This window comes from Pungitius pungitius, chromosome 4, assembly GCF_949316345.1.
Source record: "Pungitius pungitius chromosome 4, fPunPun2.1, whole genome shotgun sequence".
NCBI lineage: Eukaryota > Metazoa > Chordata > Actinopteri > Perciformes > Gasterosteidae > Pungitius > Pungitius pungitius.
In genome coordinates, this window is record NC_084903.1 from 1832970 (window position 1) to 1847213 (window position 14244).

Genomic DNA, 14244 nt, shown 5'->3' on the forward strand with positions numbered 1-14244 from the left:
ACAAAGATAAAATTCTCCTTCGAGCCGGAGTTGAACCAGATTTGGTTTGATATCAGTAAAATCCCTGTTTATTCCACTCTCACTAAGGGCCATACAACTCTTCCAAAACGGACAAAGATAAAAACCTCCTTCGAGCCGGAGTTGAACCAGCGACCTAAGGATACCTGCTAATTGCACATTGAATATCAGCCTACAGTCCTCCGCTCTACCAACTGAGCTATCGAAGGGTAATCTTATTGAGTTGTTTTTTAGCATGTATAACAAAGCTTGACCTGAAGACGAACCAACGTTTGTTTTACAAAGAACAGATGGATTCGTTTTCAGGAAATGTCAAGAGAAGATTTGGTTGGCCATCAGTTAAAACTCTGTTTATTCCACTCTCACTAATAATGAGGGCCATACAACTCTTTCAAAACGGACAAAGATAAAATTCTCCTTCGAGCCGGAGTTGAACCAGCGACCTAAGGATACCTGCTAATTGCACATTGAATATCAGCCTACAGTCCTCCGCTCTACCAACTGAGCTATCGAAGGATAATCTTATTGAGTTGTTTTTTAGCCTGTATAACAAAGTTCGACCTGAAGACGAACCAAAGTTTGTTTTACAAAGAAGAGATGGATTCGTTTTCAGGAAATTTCAAGAGAAGATTTGGTTGGCCATCAGTAAAAACTCTGTTTATTCCACTCTCACTAAGGGCCATACAACTCTTCCAAAACGGACAAAGATAAAAACCTCCTTCGAGCCGGAGTTGAACCAGCGACCTAAGGATACCTGCTAATTGCACATTGAATATCAGCCTACAGTCCTCCGCTCTACCAACTGAGCTATCGAAGGGTAAAGTTCATGTGTTGTTTTTTAGCAGGGAATACAAGGCTGGACCTAAAGACGAACCAAAGTTTGTTTTACAAAGAACAGATGGATTCGTTTTCAGGAAATTTCAAGAGAAGATTTGGTTTGATATCAGTAAAAACTCTGTTTATTCCACTCTCACTAAGGGCCATACAACTCTTCCAAAACGGACAAAGATAAAAACCTCCTTCGAGCCGGAGTTGAACCAGCGACCTAAGGATACCTGCTAATTGCACATTGAATATCAGCCTACAGTCCTCCGCTCTACCAACTGAGCTATCGAAGGGTAAAGTTATTGTGTTGTTTTTTAGCAGGGAATACAAGGCTGGACCTAAAGACGAACCAAAGTTTGTTTTACAAAGAACAGATGGATTCGTTTTCAGGAAATTTCAAAAGAAGATTTGGTTTGATATCAGTAAAATCCCTGTTTATTCCACTCTCACTAAGGGCCATACAACTCTTCCAAAACGGACAAAGATAAAAACCTCCTTCGAGCCGGAGTTGAACCAGCGACCTAAGGATACCTGCTAATTGCACATTGAATATCAGCCTACAGTCCTCCGCTCTACCAACTGAGCTATCGAAGGGTAAAGTTAATGTGTTGTTTTTTAGCAGGGAATACAAGGCTGGACCTAAAGACGAACCAAAGTCTGTTTTACAAAGAACAGATGGATTCGTTTTCAGGAAGTTTCAAGAGAAGATTTGGTTTGATATCAGTAAAATCCCTGTTTATTCCACTCTCACTATGGGCCATACAACTCTTCCAAAACGGACAAAGATAAAAACCTCCTTCGAGCCGGAGTTGAACCAGCGACCTAAGGATACCTGCTAATTGCACATTGAATATCAGCCTACAGTCCTCCGCTCTACGAACTGAGCTATCGAAGGGTGACAAAGATAAAATTCTCCTTCGAGCCGGAGTTGAACCAGATTTGGTTTGATATCAGTAAAATCCCTGTTTATTCCACTCTCACTAAGGGCCATACAACTCTTCCAAAACGGACAAAGATAAAAACCTCCTTCGAGCCGGAGTTGAACCAGCGACCTAAGGATACCTGCTAATTGCACATTGAATATCAGCCTACAGTCCTCTGCTCTACCAACTGAGCTATCGAAGGGTAATCTTATTGAGTTGTTTTTTAGCATGTATAACAAAGCTTGACCTGAAGACGAACAAACGTTTGTTTTACAAAGAACAGATGGATTCGTTTTCAGGAAATTTCAAGAGAAGATTTGGTTTGATATCAGTAAAAACTCTGTTTATTCCACTCTCACTAATAATGAGGGCCATACAACTCTTCCAAAACGGACAAAGACAATATTCTCCTTCGAGCCGGAGTTGAACCAGCGACCTAAGGATACCTGCTAATTGCACATTGAATATCAGCCTACAGTCCTCCGCTCTACCAACTGAGCTATCGAAGGGTAAAGTTATTGTGTTGTTTTTTAGCAGGGAATACAAGGCTGGACCTAAAGACGAACCAAAGTTTGTTTTACAAAGAACAGATCGATTCGTTTTCAGGAAATTTCAAGAGAAGATTTGGTTGGCCATCAGTAAAAACTCTGTTTATTCCACTCTCACTAAGGGCCATACAACTCTTCCAAAACGGACAAAGATAAAAACCTCCTTCGAGCCGGAGTTGAACCAGCGACCTAAGGATACCTGCTAATTGCACATTGAATATCAGCCTACAGTCCTCCGCTCTACCAACTGAGCTATCGAAGGGTAAAGTTCAAGTGTTGTTTTTTAGCAGGGAATACAAGGCTGGACCTAAAGACGAACCAAAGTTTGTTTTACAAAGAACAGATCGATTCGTTTTCAGGAAATTTCAAAAGAAGATTTGGTTTGATATCAGTAAAATCCCTGTTTATTCCACTCTCACTAAGGGCCATACAACTCTTCCAAAACGGACAAAGATAAAAACCTCCTTCGAGCCGGAGTTGAACCAGCGACCTAAGGATACCTGCTAATTGCACATTGAATATCAGCCTACAGTCCTCCGCTCTACCAACTGAGCTATCGAACGGTGACAAAGATAAAATTCTCCTTCGAGCCGGAGTTGAACCAGATTTGGTTTGATATCAGTAAAATCCCTGTTTATTCCACTCTCACTAAGGGCCATACAACTCTTCCAAAACGGACAAAGATAAAATTCTCCTTCGAGCCGGAGTTGAACCAGCGACCTAAGGATACCTGCTAATTGCACATTGAATATCAGCCTACAGTCCTCCGCTCTACCAACTGAGCTATCGAAGGGTAAAGTTATTGTGTTGTTTTTTAGAAGGGAATACAAGGCTGGACCTAAAGACGAACCAAAGTTTGTTTTACAAAGAAGAGATGGATTCGTTTTCAGGAAATTTCAAGAGAAGATTTGGTTGGCCATCAGTAAAAACTCTGTTTATTCCACTCTCACTAAGGGCCATACAACTCTTCCAAAACGGACAAAGATAAAATTCTCCTTCGAGCCGGAGTTGAACCAGCGACCTAAGGATACCTGCTAATTGCACATTGAATATCAGCCTACAGTCCTCCGCTCTACCAACTGAGCTATCGAAGGGTAATCTTATTGAGTTGTTTTTTAGCATGTATAACAAAGCTTGACCTGAAGACGAACCAACGTTTGTTTTACAAAGAACAGATGGATTCGTTTTCAGGAAATTTCAAGAGAAGATTTGGTTGGCCATCAGTTAAAACTCTGTTAATTCCACTTTCACTAATAATGAAGGCCATACAACTCTTTCAAAACGGACAAAGATAAAATTCTCCTTCGAGCCGGAGTTGAACCAGCGACCTAAGGATACCTGCTAATTGCACATTGAATATCAGCCTACAGTCCTCCGCTCTACCATCTGAGCTATCGAAGGATAATCTTATTGAGTTGTTTTTTAGCCTGTATAACAAAGTTCGACCTGAAGACGAACCAAAGTTTGTTTTACAAAGAAGAGATGGATTCGTTTTCAGGAAATTTCAAGAGAAGATTTGGTTGGCCATCAGTAAAAACTCTGTTTATTCCACTCTCACTAAGGGCCATACAACTCTTCCAAAACGGACAAAGATAAAAACCTCCTTCGAGCCGGAGTTGAACCAGCGACCTAAGGATACCTGCTAATTGCACATTGAATATCAGCCTACAGTCCTCCGCTCTACCAACTGAGCTATCGAAGGGTAAAGTTCAAGTGTTGTTTTTTAGCAGGGAATACAAGGCTGGACCTAAAGACGAACCAAAGTTTGTTTTACAAAGAACAGATCGATTCGTTTTCAGGAAATTTCAAAAGAAGATTTGGTTTGATATCAGTAAAATCCCTGTTTATTCCACTCTCACTAAGGGCCATACAACTCTTCCAAAACGGACAAAGATAAAAACCTCCTTCGAGCCGGAGTTGAACCAGCGACCTAAGGATACCTGCTAATTGCACATTGAATATCAGCCTACAGTCCTCCGCTCTACCAACTGAGCTATCGAACGGTGACAAAGATAAAATTCTCCTTCGAGCCGGAGTTGAACCAGATTTGGTTTGATATCAGTAAAATCCCTGTTTATTCCACTCTCACTAAGGGCCATACAACTCTTCCAAAACGGACAAAGATAAAATTCTCCTTCGAGCCGGAGTTGAACCAGCGACCTAAGGATACCTGCTAATTGCACATTGAATATCAGCCTACAGTCCTCCGCTCTACCAACTGAGCTATCGAAGGGTAAAGTTATTGTGTTGTTTTTTAGAAGGGAATACAAGGCTGGACCTAAAGACGAACCAAAGTTTGTTTTACAAAGAAGAGATGGATTCGTTTTCAGGAAATTTCAAGAGAAGATTTGGTTGGCCATCAGTAAAAACTCTGTTTATTCCACTCTCACTAAGGGCCATACAACTCTTCCAAAACGGACAAAGATAAAATTCTCCTTCGAGCCGGAGTTGAACCAGCGACCTAAGGATACCTGCTAATTGCACATTGAATATCAGCCTACAGTCCTCCGCTCTACCAACTGAGCTATCGAAGGGTAATCTTATTGAGTTGTTTTTTAGCATGTATAACAAAGCTTGACCTGAAGACGAACCAACGTTTGTTTTACAAAGAACAGATGGATTCGTTTTCAGGAAATTTCAAGAGAAGATTTGGTTGGCCATCAGTTAAAACTCTGTTAATTCCACTTTCACTAATAATTAAGGCCATACAACTCTTTCAAAACGGACAAAGATAAAATTCTCCTTCGAGCCGGAGTTGAACCAGCGACCTAAGGATACCTGCTAATTGCACATTGAATATCAGCCTACAGTCCTCCGCTCTACCAACTGAGCTATCGAAGGATAATCTTATTGAGTTGTTTTTTAGCCTGTATAACAAAGTTCGACCTGAAGACGAACCAAAGTTTGTTTTACAAAGAAGAGATGGATTCGTTTTCAGGAAATTTCAAGAGAAGATTTGGTTGGCCATCAGTAAAAACTCTGTTTATTCCACTCTCACTAAGGGCCATACAACTCTTCCAAAACGGACAAAGATAAAAACCTCCTTCGAGCCGGAGTTGAACCAGCGACCTAAGGATACCTGCTAATTGCACATTGAATATCAGCCTACAGTCCTCCGCTCTACCAACTGAGCTATCGAAGGGTAAAGTTCATGTGTTGTTTTTTAGCAGGGAATACAAGGCTGGACCTAAAGACGAACCAAAGTTTGTTTTACAAAGAACAGATGGATTCGTTTTCAGGAAATTTCAAAAGAAGATTTGGTTTGATATCAGTAAAATCCCTGTTTATTCCACTCTCACTAAGGGCCATACAACTCTTCCAAAACGGACAAAGATAAAAACCTCCTTCGAGCCGGAGTTGAACCAGCGACCTAAGGATACCTGCTAATTGCACATTGAATATCAGCCTACAGTCCTCCGCTCTACCAACTGAGCTATCGAACGGTGACAAAGATAAAATTCTCCTTCGAGCCGGAGTTGAACCAGATTTGGTTTGATATCAGTAAAATCCCTGTTTATTCCACTCTCACTAAGGGCCATACAACTCTTCCAAAACGGACAAAGATAAAAACCTCCTTCGAGCCGGAGTTGAACCAGCGACCTAAGGATACCTGCTAATTGCACATTGAATATCAGCCTACAGTCCTCCGCTCTACCAACTGAGCTATCGAAGGGTAATCTTATTGAGTTGTTTTTTAGCATGTATAACAAAGCTTGACCTGAAGACGAACCAACGTTTGTTTTACAAAGAACAGATGGATTCGTTTTCAGGAAATGTCAAGAGAAGATTTGGTTGGCCATCAGTTAAAACTCTGTTTATTCCACTCTCACTAATAATGAGGGCCATACAACTCTTTCAAAACGGACAAAGATAAAATTCTCCTTCGAGCCGGAGTTGAACCAGCGACCTAAGGATACCTGCTAATTGCACATTGAATATCAGCCTACAGTCCTCCGCTCTACCAACTGAGCTATCGAAGGATAATCTTATTGAGTTGTTTTTTAGCCTGTATAACAAAGTTCGACCTGAAGACGAACCAAAGTTTGTTTTACAAAGAAGAGATGGATTCGTTTTCAGGAAATTTCAAGAGAAGATTTGGTTGGCCATCAGTAAAAACTCTGTTTATTCCACTCTCACTAAGGGCCATACAACTCTTCCAAAACGGACAAAGATAAAAACCTCCTTCGAGCCGGAGTTGAACCAGCGACCTAAGGATACCTGCTAATTGCACATTGAATATCAGCCTACAGTCCTCCGCTCTACCAACTGAGCTATCGAAGGGTAAAGTTCATGTGTTGTTTTTTAGCAGGGAATACAAGGCTGGACCTAAAGACGAACCAAAGTTTGTTTTACAAAGAACAGATGGATTCGTTTTCAGGAAATTTCAAAAGAAGATTTGGTTTGATATCAGTAAAATCCCTGTTTATTCCACTCTCACTAAGGGCCATACAACTCTTCCAAAACGGACAAAGATAAAAACCTCCTTCGAGCCGGAGTTGAACCAGCGACCTAAGGATACCTGCTAATTGCACATTGAATATCAGCCTACAGTCCTCCGCTCTACCAACTGAGCTATCGAACGGTGACAAAGATAAAATTCTCCTTCGAGCCGGAGTTGAACCAGATTTGGTTTGATATCAGTAAAATCCCTGTTTATTCCACTCTCACTAAGGGCCATACAACTCTTCCAAAACGGACAAAGATAAAAACCTCCTTCGAGCCGGATTTGAACCAGCGACCTAAGGATACCTGCTAATTGCACATTGAATATCAGCCTACAGTCCTCCGCTCTACCAACTGAGCTATCGAAGGGTAATCTTATTGAGTTGTTTTTTAGCATGTATAACAAAGCTTGACCTGAAGACGAACCAACGTTTGTTTTACAAAGAACAGATGGATTCGTTTTCAGGAAATGTCAAGAGAAGATTTGGTGGGCCATCAGTTAAAACTCTGTTTATTCCACTCTCACTAATAATGAGGGCCATACAACTCTTTCAAAACGGACAAAGATAAAATTCTCCTTCGAGCCGGAGTTGAACCAGCGACCTAAGGATACCTGCTAATTGCACATTGAATATCAGCCTACAGTCCTCCGCTCTACCAACTGAGCTATCGAAGGGTAATCTTATTGAGTTGTTTTTTAGCCTGTATAACAAAGTTCGACCTGAAGACGAACCAAAGTTTGTTTTACAAAGAAGAGATGGATTCGTTTTCAGGAAATTTCAAGAGAAGATTTGGTTGGCCATCAGTAAAAACTCTGTTTATTCCAATCTCACTAATAATGAGGGCCAAAGTTATTGTGTTGTTTTTTAGCAGGGAATACAAGGCTGGACCTAAAGACGAACCAAAGTTTGTTTTACAAAGAACAGATGGATTCGTTTTCAGGAAATTTCAAGAGAAGATTTGGTTTGATATCAGTAAAATCCCTGTTTATTCCACTCTCACTAAGGGCCATACAACTCTTCCAAAACGGACAAAGATAAAAACCTCCTTCGAGCCGGAGTTGAACCAGCGACCTAAGGATACCTGCTAATTGCACATTGAATATCAGCCTACAGTCCTCCGCTCTACCAACTGAGCTATCGAAGGGTAAAGTTATTGTGTTGTTTTTTAGCAGGGAATACAAGGCTGGACCTAAAGACGAACCAAAGTTTGTTTTACAAAGAAGAGATGGATTCGTTTTCAGGAAATTTCAAGAGAAGATTTGGTTGGCCATCAGTAAAAACTCTGTTTATTCCACTCTCACTAAGGGCCATACAACTCTTCCAAAACGGACAAAGATAAAAACCTCCTTCGAGCCGGAGTTGAACCAGCGACCTAAGGATACCTGCTAATTGCACATTGAATATCAGCCTACAGTCCTCCGCTCTACCAACTGAGCTATCGAAGGGTAAAGTTCATGTGTTGTTTTTTAGCAGGGAATACAAGGCTGGACCTAAAGACGAACCAAAGTTTGTTTTACAAAGAACAGATGGATTCGTTTTCAGGAAATTTCAAAAGAAGATTTGGTTTGATATCAGTAAAATCCCTGTTTATTCCACTCTCACTAAGGGCCATACAACTCTTCCAAAACGGACAAAGATAAAAACCTCCTTCGAGCCGGAGTTGAACCAGCGACCTAAGGATACCTGCTAATTGCACATTGAATATCAGCCTACAGTCCTCCGCTCTACCAACTGAGCTATCGAACGGTGACAAAGATAAAATTCTCCTTCGAGCCGGAGTTGAACCAGATTTGGTTTGATATCAGTAAAATCCCTGTTTATTCCACTCTCACTAAGGGCCATACAACTCTTCCAAAACGGACAAAGATAAAAACCTCCTTCGAGCCGGATTTGAACCAGCGACCTAAGGATACCTGCTAATTGCACATTGAATATCAGCCTACAGTCCTCCGCTCTACCAACTGAGCTATCGAAGGGTAATCTTATTGAGTTGTTTTTTAGCATGTATAACAAAGCTTGACCTGAAGACGAACCAACGTTTGTTTTACAAAGAACAGATGGATTCGTTTTCAGGAAATGTCAAGAGAAGATTTGGTTGGCCATCAGTTAAAACTCTGTTTATTCCACTCTCACTAATAATGAGGGCCATACAACTCTTTCAAAACGGACAAAGATAAAATTCTCCTTCGAGCCGGAGTTGAACCAGCGACCTAAGGATACCTGCTAATTGCACATTGAATATCAGCCTACAGTCCTCCGCTCTACCAACTGAGCTATCGAAGGGTAATCTTATTGAGTTGTTTTTTAGCCTGTATAACAAAGTTCGACCTGAAGACGAACCAAAGTTTGTTTTACAAAGAAGAGATGGATTCGTTTTCAGGAAATTTCAAGAGAAGATTTGGTTGGCCATCAGTAAAAACTCTGTTTATTCCAATCTCACTAATAATGAGGGCCAAAGTTATTGTGTTGTTTTTTAGCAGGGAATACAAGGCTGGACCTAAAGACGAACCAAAGTTTGTTTTACAAAGAACAGATGGATTCGTTTTCAGGAAATTTCAAGAGAAGATTTGGTTTGATATCAGTAAAATCCCTGTTTATTCCACTCTCACTAAGGGCCATACAACTCTTCCAAAACGGACAAAGATAAAAACCTCCTTCGAGCCGGAGTTGAACCAGCGACCTAAGGATACCTGCTAATTGCACATTGAATATCAGCCTACAGTCCTCCGCTCTACCAACTGAGCTATCGAAGGGTAAAGTTATTGTGTTGTTTTTTAGCAGGGAATACAAGGCTGGACCTAAAGACGAACCAAAGTTTGTTTTACAAAGAACAGATGGATTCGTTTTCAGGAAATTTCAAAAGAAGATTTGGTTTGATATCAGTAAAATCCCTGTTTATTCCACTCTCACTAAGGGCCATACAACTCTTCCAAAACGGACAAAGATAAAAACCTCCTTCGAGCCGGAGTTGAACCAGCGACCTAAGGATACCTGCTAATTGCACATTGAATATCAGCCTACAGTCCTCCGCTCTACCAACTGAGCTATCGAAGGGTAAAGTTAATGTGTTGTTTTTTAGCAGGGAATACAAGGCTGGACCTAAAGACGAACCAAAGTCTGTTTTACAAAGAACAGATGGATTCGTTTTCAGGAAGTTTCAAGAGAAGATTTGGTTTGATATCAGTAAAATCCCTGTTTATTCCACTCTCACTATGGGCCATACAACTCTTCCAAAACGGACAAAGATAAAAACCTCCTTCGAGCCGGAGTTGAACCAGCGACCTAAGGATACCTGCTAATTGCACATTGAATATCAGCCTACAGTCCTCCGCTCTACGAACTGAGCTATCGAAGGGTGACAAAGATAAAATTCTCCTTCGAGCCGGAGTTGAACCAGATTTGGTTTGATATCAGTAAAATCCCTGTTTATTCCACTCTCACTAAGGGCCATACAACTCTTCCAAAACGGACAAAGATAAAAACCTCCTTCGAGCCGGAGTTGAACCAGCGACCTAAGGATACCTGCTAATTGCACATTGAATATCAGCCTACAGTCCTCTGCTCTACCAACTGAGCTATCGAAGGGTAATCTTATTGAGTTGTTTTTTAGCATGTATAACAAAGCTTGACCTGAAGACGAACAAACGTTTGTTTTACAAAGAACAGATGGATTCGTTTTCAGGAAATTTCAAGAGAAGATTTGGTTTGATATCAGTAAAAACTCTGTTTATTCCACTCTCACTAATAATGAGGGCCATACAACTCTTCCAAAACGGACAAAGACAATATTCTCCTTCGAGCCGGAGTTGAACCAGCGACCTAAGGATACCTGCTAATTGCACATTGAATATCAGCCTACAGTCCTCCGCTCTACCAACTGAGCTATCGAAGGGTAAAGTTCATGTGTTGTTTTTTAGCAGGGAATACAAGGCTGGACCTAAAGACGAACCAAAGTTTGTTTTACAAAGAACAGATGGATTCGTTTTCAGGAAATTTCAAAAGAAGATTTGGTTTGATATCAGTAAAATCCCTGTTTATTCCACTCTCACTAAGGGCCATACAACTCTTCCAAAACGGACAAAGATAAAAACCTCCTTCGAGCCGGAGTTGAACCAGCGACCTAAGGATACCTGCTAATTGCACATTGAATATCAGCCTACAGTCCTCCGCTCTACCAACTGAGCTATCGAACGGTGACAAAGATAAAATTCTCCTTCGAGCCGGAGTTGAACCAGATTTGGTTTGATATCAGTAAAATCCCTGTTTATTCCACTCTCACTAAGGGCCATACAACTCTTCCAAAACGGACAAAGATAAAAACCTCCTTCGAGCCGGAGTTGAACCAGCGACCTAAGGATACCTGCTAATTGCACATTGAATATCAGCCTACAGTCCTCCGCTCTACCAACTGAGCTATCGAAGGGTAATCTTATTGAGTTGTTTTTTAGCATGTATAACAAAGCTTGACCTGAAGACGAACCAACGTTTGTTTTACAAAGAACAGATGGATTCGTTTTCAGGAAATGTCAAGAGAAGATTTGGTTGGCCATCAGTTAAAACTCTGTTTATTCCACTCTCACTAATAATGAGGGCCATACAACTCTTTCAAAACGGACAAAGATAAAATTCTCCTTCGAGCCGGAGTTGAACCAGCGACCTAAGGATACCTGCTAATTGCACATTGAATATCAGCCTACAGTCCTCCGCTCTACCAACTGAGCTATCGAAGGATAATCTTATTGAGTTGTTTTTTAGCCTGTATAACAAAGTTCGACCTGAAGACGAACCAAAGTTTGTTTTACAAAGAAGAGATGGATTCGTTTTCAGGAAATTTCAAGAGAAGATTTGGTTGGCCATCAGTAAAAACTCTGTTTATTCCACTCTCACTAAGGGCCATACAACTCTTCCAAAACGGACAAAGATAAAAACCTCCTTCGAGCCGGAGTTGAACCAGCGACCTAAGGATACCTGCTAATTGCACATTGAATATCAGCCTACAGTCCTCCGCTCTACCAACTGAGCTATCGAAGGGTAAAGTTCATGTGTTGTTTTTTAGCAGGGAATACAAGGCTGGACCTAAAGACGAACCAAAGTTTGTTTTACAAAGAACAGATGGATTCGTTTTCAGGAAATTTCAAAAGAAGATTTGGTTTGATATCAGTAAAATCCCTGTTTATTCCACTCTCACTAAGGGCCATACAACTCTTCCAAAACGGACAAAGATAAAAACCTCCTTCGAGCCGGAGTTGAACCAGCGACCTAAGGATACCTGCTAATTGCACATTGAATATCAGCCTACAGTCCTCCGCTCTACCAACTGAGCTATCGAACGGTGACAAAGATAAAATTCTCCTTCGAGCCGGAGTTGAACCAGATTTGGTTTGATATCAGTAAAATCCCTGTTTATTCCACTCTCACTAAGGGCCATACAACTCTTCCAAAACGGACAAAGATAAAAACCTCCTTCGAGCCGGATTTGAACCAGCGACCTAAGGATACCTGCTAATTGCACATTGAATATCAGCCTACAGTCCTCCGCTCTACCAACTGAGCTATCGAAGGGTAATCTTATTGAGTTGTTTTTTAGCATGTATAACAAAGCTTGACCTGAAGACGAACCAACGTTTGTTTTACAAAGAACAGATGGATTCGTTTTCAGGAAATGTCAAGAGAAGATTTGGTTGGCCATCAGTTAAAACTCTGTTTATTCCACTCTCACTAATAATGAGGGCCATACAACTCTTTCAAAACGGACAAAGATAAAATTCTCCTTCGAGCCGGAGTTGAACCAGCGACCTAAGGATACCTGCTAATTGCACATTGAATATCAGCCTACAGTCCTCCGCTCTACCAACTGAGCTATCGAAGGGTAATCTTATTGAGTTGTTTTTTAGCCTGTATAACAAAGTTCGACCTGAAGACGAACCAAAGTTTGTTTTACAAAGAAGAGATGGATTCGTTTTCAGGAAATTTCAAGAGAAGATTTGGTTGGCCATCAGTAAAAACTCTGTTTATTCCAATCTCACTAATAATGAGGGCCAAAGTTATTGTGTTGTTTTTTAGCAGGGAATACAAGGCTGGACCTAAAGACGAACCAAAGTTTGTTTTACAAAGAACAGATGGATTCGTTTTCAGGAAATTTCAAGAGAAGATTTGGTTTGATATCAGTAAAATCCCTGTTTATTCCACTCTCACTAAGGGCCATACAACTCTTCCAAAACGGACAAAGATAAAAACCTCCTTCGAGCCGGAGTTGAACCAGCGACCTAAGGATACCTGCTAATTGCACATTGAATATCAGCCTACAGTCCTCCGCTCTACCAACTGAGCTATCGAAGGGTAAAGTTATTGTGTTGTTTTTTAGCAGGGAATACAAGGCTGGACCTAAAGACGAACCAAAGTTTGTTTTACAAAGAACAGATGGATTCGTTTTCAGGAAATTTCAAAAGAAGATTTGGTTTGATATCAGTAAAATCCCTGTTTATTCCACTCTCACTAAGGGCCATACAACTCTTCCAAAACGGACAAAGATAAAAACCTCCTTCGAGCCGGAGTTGAACCAGCGACCTAAGGATACCTGCTAATTGCACATTGAATATCAGCCTACAGTCCTCCGCTCTACCAACTGAGCTATCGAAGGGTAAAGTTAATGTGTTGTTTTTTAGCAGGGAATACAAGGCTGGACCTAAAGACGAACCAAAGTCTGTTTTACAAAGAACAGATGGATTCGTTTTCAGGAAGTTTCAAGAGAAGATTTGGTTTGATATCAGTAAAATCCCTGTTTATTCCACTCTCACTATGGGCCATACAACTCTTCCAAAACGGACAAAGATAAAAACCTCCTTCGAGCCGGAGTTGAACCAGCGACCTAAGGATACCTGCTAATTGCACATTGAATATCAGCCTACAGTCCTCCGCTCTACGAACTGAGCTATCGAAGGGTGACAAAGATAAAATTCTCCTTCGAGCCGGAGTTGAACCAGATTTGGTTTGATATCAGTAAAATCCCTGTTTATTCCACTCTCACTAAGGGCCATACAACTCTTCCAAAACGGACAAAGATAAAAACCTCCTTCGAGCCGGAGTTGAACCAGCGACCTAAGGATACCTGCTAATTGCACATTGAATATCAGCCTACAGTCCTCTGCTCTACCAACTGAGCTATCGAAGGGTAATCTTATTGAGTTGTTTTTTAGCATGTATAACAAAGCTTGACCTGAAGACGAACAAACGTTTGTTTTACAAAGAACAGATGGATTCGTTTTCAGGAAATTTCAAGAGAAGATTTGGTTTGATATCAGTAAAAACTCTGTTTATTCCACTCTCACTAATAATGAGGGCCATACAACTCTTCCAAAACGGACAAAGACAATATTCTCCTTCGAGCCGGAGTTGAACCAGCGACCTAAGGATACCTGCTAATTGCACATTGAATATCAGCCTACAGTCCTCCGCTCTACCAACTGAGCTATCGAAGGGTAAAGT

The 14244-nt window shown here is 40.9% G+C and overlaps 37 non-coding genes across 37 annotated transcripts; all 37 read right to left on the bottom strand.

Annotated features, from left to right (window-relative positions):
- Positions 1-126: 126 nt before the first annotated feature.
- On the bottom strand, positions 127-227 carry trnay-gua (transfer RNA tyrosine (anticodon GUA)). Its single transcript has 2 exons — positions 191-227; positions 127-162 (listed from the first exon to the last, which is right to left on the bottom strand). It is a non-coding gene; the product is annotated as a tRNA-Tyr (tRNA).
- Positions 228-433: 206 nt separating this feature from the next.
- trnay-gua (transfer RNA tyrosine (anticodon GUA)) lies at positions 434-534 on the bottom strand. Its single transcript has 2 exons — positions 498-534; positions 434-469 (listed from the first exon to the last, which is right to left on the bottom strand). It is a non-coding gene; the product is annotated as a tRNA-Tyr (tRNA).
- Positions 535-734: 200 nt separating this feature from the next.
- trnay-gua (transfer RNA tyrosine (anticodon GUA)) lies at positions 735-835 on the bottom strand. Its single transcript has 2 exons — positions 799-835; positions 735-770 (listed from the first exon to the last, which is right to left on the bottom strand). It is a non-coding gene; the product is annotated as a tRNA-Tyr (tRNA).
- Positions 836-1035: 200 nt separating this feature from the next.
- trnay-gua (transfer RNA tyrosine (anticodon GUA)) lies at positions 1036-1136 on the bottom strand. The gene is made up of 2 exons: positions 1100-1136; positions 1036-1071 (listed from the first exon to the last, which is right to left on the bottom strand). It is a non-coding gene; the product is annotated as a tRNA-Tyr (tRNA).
- A 200-nt stretch (positions 1137-1336) lies between these two features.
- Positions 1337-1437, bottom strand: trnay-gua (transfer RNA tyrosine (anticodon GUA)). Its single transcript has 2 exons — positions 1401-1437; positions 1337-1372 (listed from the first exon to the last, which is right to left on the bottom strand). It is a non-coding gene; the product is annotated as a tRNA-Tyr (tRNA).
- Positions 1438-1867: 430 nt separating this feature from the next.
- Positions 1868-1968, bottom strand: trnay-gua (transfer RNA tyrosine (anticodon GUA)). Its single transcript has 2 exons — positions 1932-1968; positions 1868-1903 (listed from the first exon to the last, which is right to left on the bottom strand). It is a non-coding gene; the product is annotated as a tRNA-Tyr (tRNA).
- Positions 1969-2174: 206 nt separating this feature from the next.
- Positions 2175-2275, bottom strand: trnay-gua (transfer RNA tyrosine (anticodon GUA)). Its single transcript has 2 exons — positions 2239-2275; positions 2175-2210 (listed from the first exon to the last, which is right to left on the bottom strand). It is a non-coding gene; the product is annotated as a tRNA-Tyr (tRNA).
- A 200-nt stretch (positions 2276-2475) lies between these two features.
- On the bottom strand, positions 2476-2576 carry trnay-gua (transfer RNA tyrosine (anticodon GUA)). Its single transcript has 2 exons — positions 2540-2576; positions 2476-2511 (listed from the first exon to the last, which is right to left on the bottom strand). It is a non-coding gene; the product is annotated as a tRNA-Tyr (tRNA).
- Positions 2577-3006: 430 nt separating this feature from the next.
- Positions 3007-3107, bottom strand: trnay-gua (transfer RNA tyrosine (anticodon GUA)). Its single transcript has 2 exons — positions 3071-3107; positions 3007-3042 (listed from the first exon to the last, which is right to left on the bottom strand). It is a non-coding gene; the product is annotated as a tRNA-Tyr (tRNA).
- Positions 3108-3307: 200 nt separating this feature from the next.
- On the bottom strand, positions 3308-3408 carry trnay-gua (transfer RNA tyrosine (anticodon GUA)). Its single transcript has 2 exons — positions 3372-3408; positions 3308-3343 (listed from the first exon to the last, which is right to left on the bottom strand). It is a non-coding gene; the product is annotated as a tRNA-Tyr (tRNA).
- Positions 3409-3915: 507 nt separating this feature from the next.
- trnay-gua (transfer RNA tyrosine (anticodon GUA)) lies at positions 3916-4016 on the bottom strand. Its single transcript has 2 exons — positions 3980-4016; positions 3916-3951 (listed from the first exon to the last, which is right to left on the bottom strand). It is a non-coding gene; the product is annotated as a tRNA-Tyr (tRNA).
- Positions 4017-4446: 430 nt separating this feature from the next.
- trnay-gua (transfer RNA tyrosine (anticodon GUA)) lies at positions 4447-4547 on the bottom strand. The gene is made up of 2 exons: positions 4511-4547; positions 4447-4482 (listed from the first exon to the last, which is right to left on the bottom strand). It is a non-coding gene; the product is annotated as a tRNA-Tyr (tRNA).
- A 200-nt stretch (positions 4548-4747) lies between these two features.
- Positions 4748-4848, bottom strand: trnay-gua (transfer RNA tyrosine (anticodon GUA)). The gene is made up of 2 exons: positions 4812-4848; positions 4748-4783 (listed from the first exon to the last, which is right to left on the bottom strand). It is a non-coding gene; the product is annotated as a tRNA-Tyr (tRNA).
- Positions 4849-5054: 206 nt separating this feature from the next.
- trnay-gua (transfer RNA tyrosine (anticodon GUA)) lies at positions 5055-5155 on the bottom strand. The gene is made up of 2 exons: positions 5119-5155; positions 5055-5090 (listed from the first exon to the last, which is right to left on the bottom strand). It is a non-coding gene; the product is annotated as a tRNA-Tyr (tRNA).
- Positions 5156-5355: 200 nt separating this feature from the next.
- On the bottom strand, positions 5356-5456 carry trnay-gua (transfer RNA tyrosine (anticodon GUA)). Its single transcript has 2 exons — positions 5420-5456; positions 5356-5391 (listed from the first exon to the last, which is right to left on the bottom strand). It is a non-coding gene; the product is annotated as a tRNA-Tyr (tRNA).
- A 430-nt stretch (positions 5457-5886) lies between these two features.
- On the bottom strand, positions 5887-5987 carry trnay-gua (transfer RNA tyrosine (anticodon GUA)). The gene is made up of 2 exons: positions 5951-5987; positions 5887-5922 (listed from the first exon to the last, which is right to left on the bottom strand). It is a non-coding gene; the product is annotated as a tRNA-Tyr (tRNA).
- Positions 5988-6193: 206 nt separating this feature from the next.
- Positions 6194-6294, bottom strand: trnay-gua (transfer RNA tyrosine (anticodon GUA)). The gene is made up of 2 exons: positions 6258-6294; positions 6194-6229 (listed from the first exon to the last, which is right to left on the bottom strand). It is a non-coding gene; the product is annotated as a tRNA-Tyr (tRNA).
- Positions 6295-6494: 200 nt separating this feature from the next.
- Positions 6495-6595, bottom strand: trnay-gua (transfer RNA tyrosine (anticodon GUA)). The gene is made up of 2 exons: positions 6559-6595; positions 6495-6530 (listed from the first exon to the last, which is right to left on the bottom strand). It is a non-coding gene; the product is annotated as a tRNA-Tyr (tRNA).
- Positions 6596-7025: 430 nt separating this feature from the next.
- trnay-gua (transfer RNA tyrosine (anticodon GUA)) lies at positions 7026-7126 on the bottom strand. Its single transcript has 2 exons — positions 7090-7126; positions 7026-7061 (listed from the first exon to the last, which is right to left on the bottom strand). It is a non-coding gene; the product is annotated as a tRNA-Tyr (tRNA).
- Positions 7127-7332: 206 nt separating this feature from the next.
- On the bottom strand, positions 7333-7433 carry trnay-gua (transfer RNA tyrosine (anticodon GUA)). Its single transcript has 2 exons — positions 7397-7433; positions 7333-7368 (listed from the first exon to the last, which is right to left on the bottom strand). It is a non-coding gene; the product is annotated as a tRNA-Tyr (tRNA).
- Positions 7434-7802: 369 nt separating this feature from the next.
- trnay-gua (transfer RNA tyrosine (anticodon GUA)) lies at positions 7803-7903 on the bottom strand. The gene is made up of 2 exons: positions 7867-7903; positions 7803-7838 (listed from the first exon to the last, which is right to left on the bottom strand). It is a non-coding gene; the product is annotated as a tRNA-Tyr (tRNA).
- A 200-nt stretch (positions 7904-8103) lies between these two features.
- On the bottom strand, positions 8104-8204 carry trnay-gua (transfer RNA tyrosine (anticodon GUA)). The gene is made up of 2 exons: positions 8168-8204; positions 8104-8139 (listed from the first exon to the last, which is right to left on the bottom strand). It is a non-coding gene; the product is annotated as a tRNA-Tyr (tRNA).
- Positions 8205-8634: 430 nt separating this feature from the next.
- On the bottom strand, positions 8635-8735 carry trnay-gua (transfer RNA tyrosine (anticodon GUA)). The gene is made up of 2 exons: positions 8699-8735; positions 8635-8670 (listed from the first exon to the last, which is right to left on the bottom strand). It is a non-coding gene; the product is annotated as a tRNA-Tyr (tRNA).
- A 206-nt stretch (positions 8736-8941) lies between these two features.
- On the bottom strand, positions 8942-9042 carry trnay-gua (transfer RNA tyrosine (anticodon GUA)). The gene is made up of 2 exons: positions 9006-9042; positions 8942-8977 (listed from the first exon to the last, which is right to left on the bottom strand). It is a non-coding gene; the product is annotated as a tRNA-Tyr (tRNA).
- Positions 9043-9411: 369 nt separating this feature from the next.
- On the bottom strand, positions 9412-9512 carry trnay-gua (transfer RNA tyrosine (anticodon GUA)). The gene is made up of 2 exons: positions 9476-9512; positions 9412-9447 (listed from the first exon to the last, which is right to left on the bottom strand). It is a non-coding gene; the product is annotated as a tRNA-Tyr (tRNA).
- Positions 9513-9712: 200 nt separating this feature from the next.
- trnay-gua (transfer RNA tyrosine (anticodon GUA)) lies at positions 9713-9813 on the bottom strand. The gene is made up of 2 exons: positions 9777-9813; positions 9713-9748 (listed from the first exon to the last, which is right to left on the bottom strand). It is a non-coding gene; the product is annotated as a tRNA-Tyr (tRNA).
- A 430-nt stretch (positions 9814-10243) lies between these two features.
- Positions 10244-10344, bottom strand: trnay-gua (transfer RNA tyrosine (anticodon GUA)). Its single transcript has 2 exons — positions 10308-10344; positions 10244-10279 (listed from the first exon to the last, which is right to left on the bottom strand). It is a non-coding gene; the product is annotated as a tRNA-Tyr (tRNA).
- Positions 10345-10550: 206 nt separating this feature from the next.
- trnay-gua (transfer RNA tyrosine (anticodon GUA)) lies at positions 10551-10651 on the bottom strand. Its single transcript has 2 exons — positions 10615-10651; positions 10551-10586 (listed from the first exon to the last, which is right to left on the bottom strand). It is a non-coding gene; the product is annotated as a tRNA-Tyr (tRNA).
- A 430-nt stretch (positions 10652-11081) lies between these two features.
- On the bottom strand, positions 11082-11182 carry trnay-gua (transfer RNA tyrosine (anticodon GUA)). The gene is made up of 2 exons: positions 11146-11182; positions 11082-11117 (listed from the first exon to the last, which is right to left on the bottom strand). It is a non-coding gene; the product is annotated as a tRNA-Tyr (tRNA).
- A 206-nt stretch (positions 11183-11388) lies between these two features.
- Positions 11389-11489, bottom strand: trnay-gua (transfer RNA tyrosine (anticodon GUA)). Its single transcript has 2 exons — positions 11453-11489; positions 11389-11424 (listed from the first exon to the last, which is right to left on the bottom strand). It is a non-coding gene; the product is annotated as a tRNA-Tyr (tRNA).
- Positions 11490-11689: 200 nt separating this feature from the next.
- Positions 11690-11790, bottom strand: trnay-gua (transfer RNA tyrosine (anticodon GUA)). Its single transcript has 2 exons — positions 11754-11790; positions 11690-11725 (listed from the first exon to the last, which is right to left on the bottom strand). It is a non-coding gene; the product is annotated as a tRNA-Tyr (tRNA).
- A 430-nt stretch (positions 11791-12220) lies between these two features.
- On the bottom strand, positions 12221-12321 carry trnay-gua (transfer RNA tyrosine (anticodon GUA)). The gene is made up of 2 exons: positions 12285-12321; positions 12221-12256 (listed from the first exon to the last, which is right to left on the bottom strand). It is a non-coding gene; the product is annotated as a tRNA-Tyr (tRNA).
- Positions 12322-12527: 206 nt separating this feature from the next.
- trnay-gua (transfer RNA tyrosine (anticodon GUA)) lies at positions 12528-12628 on the bottom strand. Its single transcript has 2 exons — positions 12592-12628; positions 12528-12563 (listed from the first exon to the last, which is right to left on the bottom strand). It is a non-coding gene; the product is annotated as a tRNA-Tyr (tRNA).
- A 369-nt stretch (positions 12629-12997) lies between these two features.
- On the bottom strand, positions 12998-13098 carry trnay-gua (transfer RNA tyrosine (anticodon GUA)). Its single transcript has 2 exons — positions 13062-13098; positions 12998-13033 (listed from the first exon to the last, which is right to left on the bottom strand). It is a non-coding gene; the product is annotated as a tRNA-Tyr (tRNA).
- Positions 13099-13298: 200 nt separating this feature from the next.
- Positions 13299-13399, bottom strand: trnay-gua (transfer RNA tyrosine (anticodon GUA)). The gene is made up of 2 exons: positions 13363-13399; positions 13299-13334 (listed from the first exon to the last, which is right to left on the bottom strand). It is a non-coding gene; the product is annotated as a tRNA-Tyr (tRNA).
- A 430-nt stretch (positions 13400-13829) lies between these two features.
- Positions 13830-13930, bottom strand: trnay-gua (transfer RNA tyrosine (anticodon GUA)). Its single transcript has 2 exons — positions 13894-13930; positions 13830-13865 (listed from the first exon to the last, which is right to left on the bottom strand). It is a non-coding gene; the product is annotated as a tRNA-Tyr (tRNA).
- Positions 13931-14136: 206 nt separating this feature from the next.
- Positions 14137-14237, bottom strand: trnay-gua (transfer RNA tyrosine (anticodon GUA)). The gene is made up of 2 exons: positions 14201-14237; positions 14137-14172 (listed from the first exon to the last, which is right to left on the bottom strand). It is a non-coding gene; the product is annotated as a tRNA-Tyr (tRNA).
- Between the last annotated feature and the right edge of the window lie 7 nt (positions 14238-14244).